Source organism: Salvelinus sp. IW2-2015, unplaced genomic scaffold, assembly GCF_002910315.2.
Source record: "Salvelinus sp. IW2-2015 unplaced genomic scaffold, ASM291031v2 Un_scaffold7855, whole genome shotgun sequence".
Taxonomy (NCBI): Eukaryota; Metazoa; Chordata; class Actinopteri; order Salmoniformes; family Salmonidae; genus Salvelinus; species Salvelinus sp. IW2-2015.
The window spans coordinates 15,145-21,811 of NW_019949115.1; the positions used below are offsets into that span (position 1 = coordinate 15,145).

Sequence of the window (6,667 nt, forward strand, 5' to 3'; positions counted from 1 at the left end):
TCAGCCTGCCACGCACAGTTTTATCTCTTCTCCTCGGTGGTTGAGCCGAGTATATGGCAACACAGAGAGAGGAGCGTGTTAACAAGCGGGTCAGCACTGCCAACGCAGGTACTTTCTCTCGTGGAAGTTATGTTTGCACCCAGATCAAAGAGATGAGAAGAGAAGAGAGAGGGTTTAACAGGCGTGGTCAGCTCGCCACACCAGTCTCCTCGTGGAGGCAACAGAGATAGAGGTTACAGGTGGTGCCAGCCCTGCCACGCAGTCTCCTTGGAGGTGCAACGAGGAGAGAGGGTTAACATGTGGTCAGCCTGCCACGCAAGTCTCTCGTGTGGAAGACATGTATGCAACAGAGAGGAAGAGGTTAACAGGTGTCAGCCTGCAGCACAGTCCCTCCTCGTCGGGAGGTTTCACACGAGAGAGACGGTTAACAGGTGGTCACTGCCAGCGCATTCTCAGTGAAGGAGAGAGACATGGAGTCAGTAGCCCATAGTGCGATGGCATGCAAGAGAGGGATTAACAGGTAGATCAGCCTTGCCCAACGCAGTCTTCCTCGTAGAGGAGCAACGAGAGAAGAGTTTTAAACGGGGTCAGACCTAGCCACGACAGGTTACCTCGTAGGAGATGCAACAGGAGAGGAGAGGTACAGGTAATCAGCCTGCCGACGACAAGTTCTCGTCTCGTGGAGTGCAACAGTAGAGAGAGAGGTTAAACAGGTGGTCAGCCTGCCACACAGTCTCCTCGTGGAGTATGCAACTACAGAGAGAAGGTTAACAGGTTGGTCAGCCCTGCCACGCAGTCTCCTCGTGGTACGCTGGAGAGTAGAGACACTGCAGCCCCTAGAGCTGAACAGGAACGGAGTTAGAACAGTGTCAAGACTGACGTCTCCATGGGCACAGAGCGAGTTAGGTGGTCAGAGCCTGCCACGGTCGTCTTCCTCGTGGAGTGCAACAGGACAGAGAAGAGGTTAACAGGTGAGTCAGCCTGCCAGCAGTCTCCTCGTGGAGGTGCAGATGTAATCGGCCATAATCGGCGTCCAAAAAGGCAGATTACCGATTGTTATGAAAACTTGAAATCGGCCCTAATTAATCGGACCGACCTCTAATTTTGTCCTGACCCGGTGAGCTCTGGGGTGTGTGAAAAGGGATGTGGTTGTGTGTGTTGTCGTGTGTGTGGGGTGTAGCTTGTGTGTGTGTGTAGCGTGTGTGTTGTGTTGTGTGTGTTGGTGGTGTGTGACTGTGTGTGATGCGTATGTGTGTGTGTGTGTTAGTCGTGTGTGTGTGTCGTGCTGTAGGATACATAGGGAAGAAGACCCAATCCATCACCATTCAGTGTGTGGACCATAAGAAAATCCACAAGAGCAGGGCGCTGAGGTTTCCTGGGCTGTATTACGACTGCTGGCTAACTCCATCAGCAGACTGAAAGGGACACGGGCTGTAAGACACACACACACACACACACACACACACACACACACACACCACACACACACACAACACACCACACGGCTGGGTTCCTGGGCTGTATTATGACTTGCTGGCCTAACTCCATCAGCAGACTGAAGACACGGGCTGCTAAAGACGACACACACACACACACACACCACACACACACACACACACCACACACACACACACACACACACACACACACACACACACACACACACGGCTGGGTTCCTGGGCTGTATTACGACTGAAAACAGAGCAGTACCTTCTCCAACCAGCATAGACTGACCCATACCAGCTAGAAACAAGCAGTACCTCTCCATACAGCTAGACTGACCATCACCAGCCTGAAACAGAGCAGTACCTTCTCCATTACACTAGGACTGACCTATACCAGCAGAAACACGGAGCAGTACTTCTCCAATACAGCTAGACTGACCATTACCAGCTGAAAACAAGTCAGTTACCTTCTCCATACAGCAGGACTGACCGATATCCAGCTGAAAACAGAGCAGTGACCTTCTTCATCCATTTACAGCTAGACTGGACCATTACCAGCTGATAACAGAGCATGTACCTTCTCCATACAGCTAGGACTGACCATACAGCTGAAAAGAGCAGTACCTTCTACCATAGCTAACAAGAACTAAGATTACCATTTACAGCTGAAACAGAGCAGTACCTTCTCCTACAGCTAGACCTCACCATACCCAGCTGAAACAGCAGCAGCGTACCTTCTCCCATACATCTAGACTGACCCATACCAGCTAAAAAGCAGAGCAGGCCTACCTTTCTCAACAGAGCACCATACCAGCTTGAAAACAGGCAGAGTACCTTTCTCCCATACAGCTTAGACTGACCATACCAGCTGAATACCGAGCAAGTAACCTTCTCCATAAGCTAGACTGACCTATAACAGCTGAAACACGAGCAGTACCTTCCTCCATAACAAGCTAGACTGACCATAACAGCTGAAAAACAGAGCGGTATGACGATACTGGTACTAGGAGGCTCTGTACTGGCAGCCTACAGTTTCATTCTGAAAGTCTTCAGACCCTTACTTTTGACACATTTTGTTACGTTACAGCCTTATTATCTAAAATTATTACATTGTTTTTTTCTACACACAAAACCCATAAATGACAAAGGAAATACAGGTTTTTATAAAATGTTTGCAAAAATAAAAAAACTGAAAAAATATCACATTTACCTTAAGTATTCAGGCCTTTACTCCGTACTTTTGTGTAAGGACCCAGTCTGAGGCCTGACGGGTTCTGGACCTCAGGGTTTTCATCAAGGATCATCTCTGTACTTTGCTTCGTTCATCTTTTCCTCGATCCTGGACTAGGTCTCCCTGTCCTGCCGCTGAAACATCCCCACAGCAAGATGCTGCCCCCCCACCCACCCATGCGTCTCCACCGTAGGGGACTGGCAGTCAGGTTTTCCTCCCAGACGTTGCGACGCTTGGCATTCAGGCCAAAGAGGTTCAATCTTGATTTCATCAGACCAGAGAATCTTGTTCTCATGTTCTGAGAGTCTTTAGGTGCCTTTTGACCAAACTCCAAGCTCGCCTAGGTTGCAATCGGAGGCCCGCTTTGCCTGAATTAGCAACAAACTTTCCCAAGCGATGTAGGAAGCTGTGTTATTACGCTCTTGTCGCGCACAATATTGACAATCCAGTATTCCAATGCGGCAATTGTTTGCTAGCGGAGGATTACAGTGAATGATGTTTTTGTGGCTATTCTCAATTCGTGCGCGGTTTAAATCCCTGATGTGATTGATGAGGAAATAAAAAATTGATTGGTTGAGAGGGATGAGGCAAAAGGAATAGCAAATAAGTCTGGATGCACAGAACCGATTGGCAAACGTATTGCAATTGAGAAATCGTGTGACTAAAACTAAATAAAAAAGAAGAAAACTTATGCCCATGAAACAAAGATAAATTAATAAAGAATGATCGTTAAAAAAACCTTTGGAGCACCTTCAATGACATTTTGAGCAAAAAGGCAACTCAGCTCCATCAATTCATTGAATCAGATGGCTCATTCTATCACAAAAAGCCAACTGACTATTGCCACATTAGTTTAATGATTTTAAAAAAAAAAACAGGACAAAACATTGTTGTCTATCAACAATGACAAGCCACCGGGGTCTGACAACAAACGGCTCAAATAGCCGACCAATCAGCGTATTACCAACTCTTGTTAAACGTTTGGAAAATGTTGTTTGACCAGATACAATGCTATTTTACAGTAAACAAATTGCCAACAGACTTTTAGCACGCTTATAGGAAGGACATTCAACAAGCACAGCACTTAAACAAATTACTGATGATTGGCTGAGAGAAATTGATTATAAAAAGATTGTGGGGGCTGTTTTTGTATAGCTTCAGTGCGGCTTTTGACATTATCGATCATAGTCTGCTGTTGGAAAAACGTATGTGTTATGGCTTTAAACCACCTGTTGTATTGTGGATAAAGAGTTACCTGTATAACAGAACACAGAGGATGTTCTTTGTGGAAGCCCTTACATAATAATCCAGGTAGAATCAGGAATTCCCCAGGGCAGCTTTCTAGGCCCCTTATTGTTAGAATCAGGAATCCCAGGGCAGCTGTCTAGGCCCTTACTGGTAGAATCAGGAATTCCCCAGGGCAGCTGTCTAGGCCCCTTACTGGTAGAATCAGGAATTCCCCAGGGCGGCTGTCTAGGCCCCTTACTGGTAGAATTCAGGAATTCCCCAAGGCGGCTGTCTAGGCCCCTTACTGGTAGAATCAGGAATTCCCCAGGGCAGCTGTCTAGGCCCCTTTACTTTTCCCAATCTTTACTAAAACAGGTATGTCTATGGTATGAAGATGACTCAACACTATACACGTCAGCTACTACAGCGACTGAAATGACTATAACACTTAACAAAGAGCTACAGTTAGTTTCAGAATGGGTGGCAAGGAATAAGTTAGTCCTAAATATTTCAAAAGCTAAAAGCATTGTATTTGGGACAAATCATTCACTAAACCCTAAACMTCAACTAACTCTTGTAATGAATAATGTGGAAATTGAGCAAGTTGGAGTAACCCTCCAAAGTTCGTAGAAACATGTCAAACGATGTTTATAATCAATCCTAACGATGTTTATATAAATAATCAATAATATTTCAACCGGACAAATAACTTSGTTAATTTATAACGTATACAAGAAAGGCGTGCTCTCGGTCTCGCGCATGAAAAATCTCTAGGCCACTGTAGTGTCCACTCATTCAGACTGGTCTTACTCCCTCATTTTTTACAATACAAGCCTGAAACAATGTCTAAAGACTGTTGACATCTAGTGGAAGGCATAGGAAGTGCAAGTTGAGTCCTAAGTCAATGGATACTGTAAAGGCATTCAATAGAAAACTACAACAACAAAAAAGAAATCCTACTTCCTGGATGGATTTCTCTCAGGTTTTCGCCTGCCAAATCAGTTATGTTATACTCACAGACATTATTTTAACAGTTTTGGAAACTTTAGAGTGTTTTATATCCAAATCTACAAATTATATGCATATCCTAGCTTCTGGGCCTGAGTAGCAGGCAGTTTACTTTGGGCACGCTTTTCATCCGGAGGTGAAAATAGTGCCCCCTACCCTAGATAAGTTAATAATATGCATGTCAATCTCTCCTGGCTCAAAGTGGAGGAGAGGTTGACTTCATCACTGCTTGTATTTGTGAGAGGTATTGACATGTTGAATGCACTGAGCTGCTGTTTGCTCGGACACCCAGGCATACCCCACAAGACATGCAATCAGAGGTCTCTTCACAGTCCCCAAGTCCAGAACAGACTATGGGAGGTGCACAGTACAACATGGAGCCATGACTACATGGAACTCTATTCCACATCAGGTAACTGATGCAGCAGTAGAATCAGATTTATAAAACAGATACAAATACACCTTATGGAGCAGCGGGGACTGTGAAGAGACACACACACCCAGGTACACACACAATAACATACACACTACTATACAGACACGTACACATGGATGTAGTGTTGTAGATATGTGGTAGTAGAGTAGTGGCCTGAGGGCACACATTGAATATGTTGTGAAATGTATTGTAATGTTTTTCAAGTTGTATAACTATGATTCAAAAGGCAATCACATGTCTGTGCTATCTTTGTTCAGGTGCATGGTTTCTCATCTAAAATTGTATAACTGCCTTAATTTTGCTGGAGGAAGAGTAGCTGCTGCCTTGGCAGGAACTAATGGGGATCCATAATAAACCCCAGGAAGAGTAGTCTGCTGCCTTGGCAGGAACTAATGGGGATCCATAATAAACCCCAGGAAGAGTAGCTGCTGCCTTGGCAGGAACTAATGGGACCATAATAAACCCAGGAGAGTAGCTGCTGCTTGGCAGGAACTATGGGGATCCATAATAAACCCAGGAGAGTAGCTGCTGCCTTGGCAGGAACTAATGGGATCCATAATAAACCCAGGAAGAGTAGCTGCTGCCTTGGCGGAACTAATGGGATCCATAATAAACCCCAGGACGAGTAGCTGCTGCCTTGGCAGGAACTAATGGGGATCCATAATAACCCCAGGACGAGTAGCTGCTGCCTTGGCAGGAACTAATGGGATCCATAATAAACCCCAGGACGAGTAGCTGCTGCCTTGGCAGGAACTAATGGGGATCCATAATAAACCCCAGGAAGAGTAGGCTGCGCCTTGGACAGGAATAATGGGGATCCATAATAAACCCAGGAAGAGTAGCTGCTGCCTTGGCAGGAACTAATGGGGATCCATAATAAACTCCCAGGAAGAGTAGCTGCTGCTTGGCAGGAACTAATGGGGATCCATAATAAACCCCAGGAAGAGTAGCTGCTGCCTTGGCAGGAACTAATGGGGATCCATAATAAACCCAGAGAGTAGCTGCTGCCTTGGCAGGAACTAATGGGATCCATAATAATACAATCCAGTTGTAAGAAACATCAAGGATGATCAATGGAAACAGGAAGCACCTGAGCTCAATTTTTGAGTCTCACAGCAAAGGGTCTGAATACTCATGTAAGTAAGGTATTTCTGTTTTTTAAGTTTTTTTATACATTTGCAAAAATGTCAAAAAAAAGGTTTTTATTTTGCCATTATGGGGTATTGTGTGTAGGTTGGTGAGGGAAATGCTTTATTTATCATTTTAGAATAAGGCTGTAATGTAACAACATTTGGAGAAGTGACAGGGAATGCCACATTC

The 6,667-nt window shown here is 45.1% G+C and overlaps 1 long non-coding RNA gene across 1 annotated transcript in view; it reads left to right on the top strand.

Annotated features, from left to right (window-relative positions):
* Nucleotides 1–5,726, top strand: part of LOC139027167 (uncharacterized) — a 10,557-nt gene extending 4,831 nt beyond the window's left edge. Inside the window, exon 3 of the long non-coding RNA XR_011479216.1 lies at nucleotides 5,655–5,726. This is a non-coding gene — a long non-coding RNA (uncharacterized lncRNA). The remainder of the gene's footprint in view (nucleotides 1–5,654) is intronic.
* The last annotated feature ends 941 nt before the right edge of the window (nucleotides 5,727–6,667 follow it).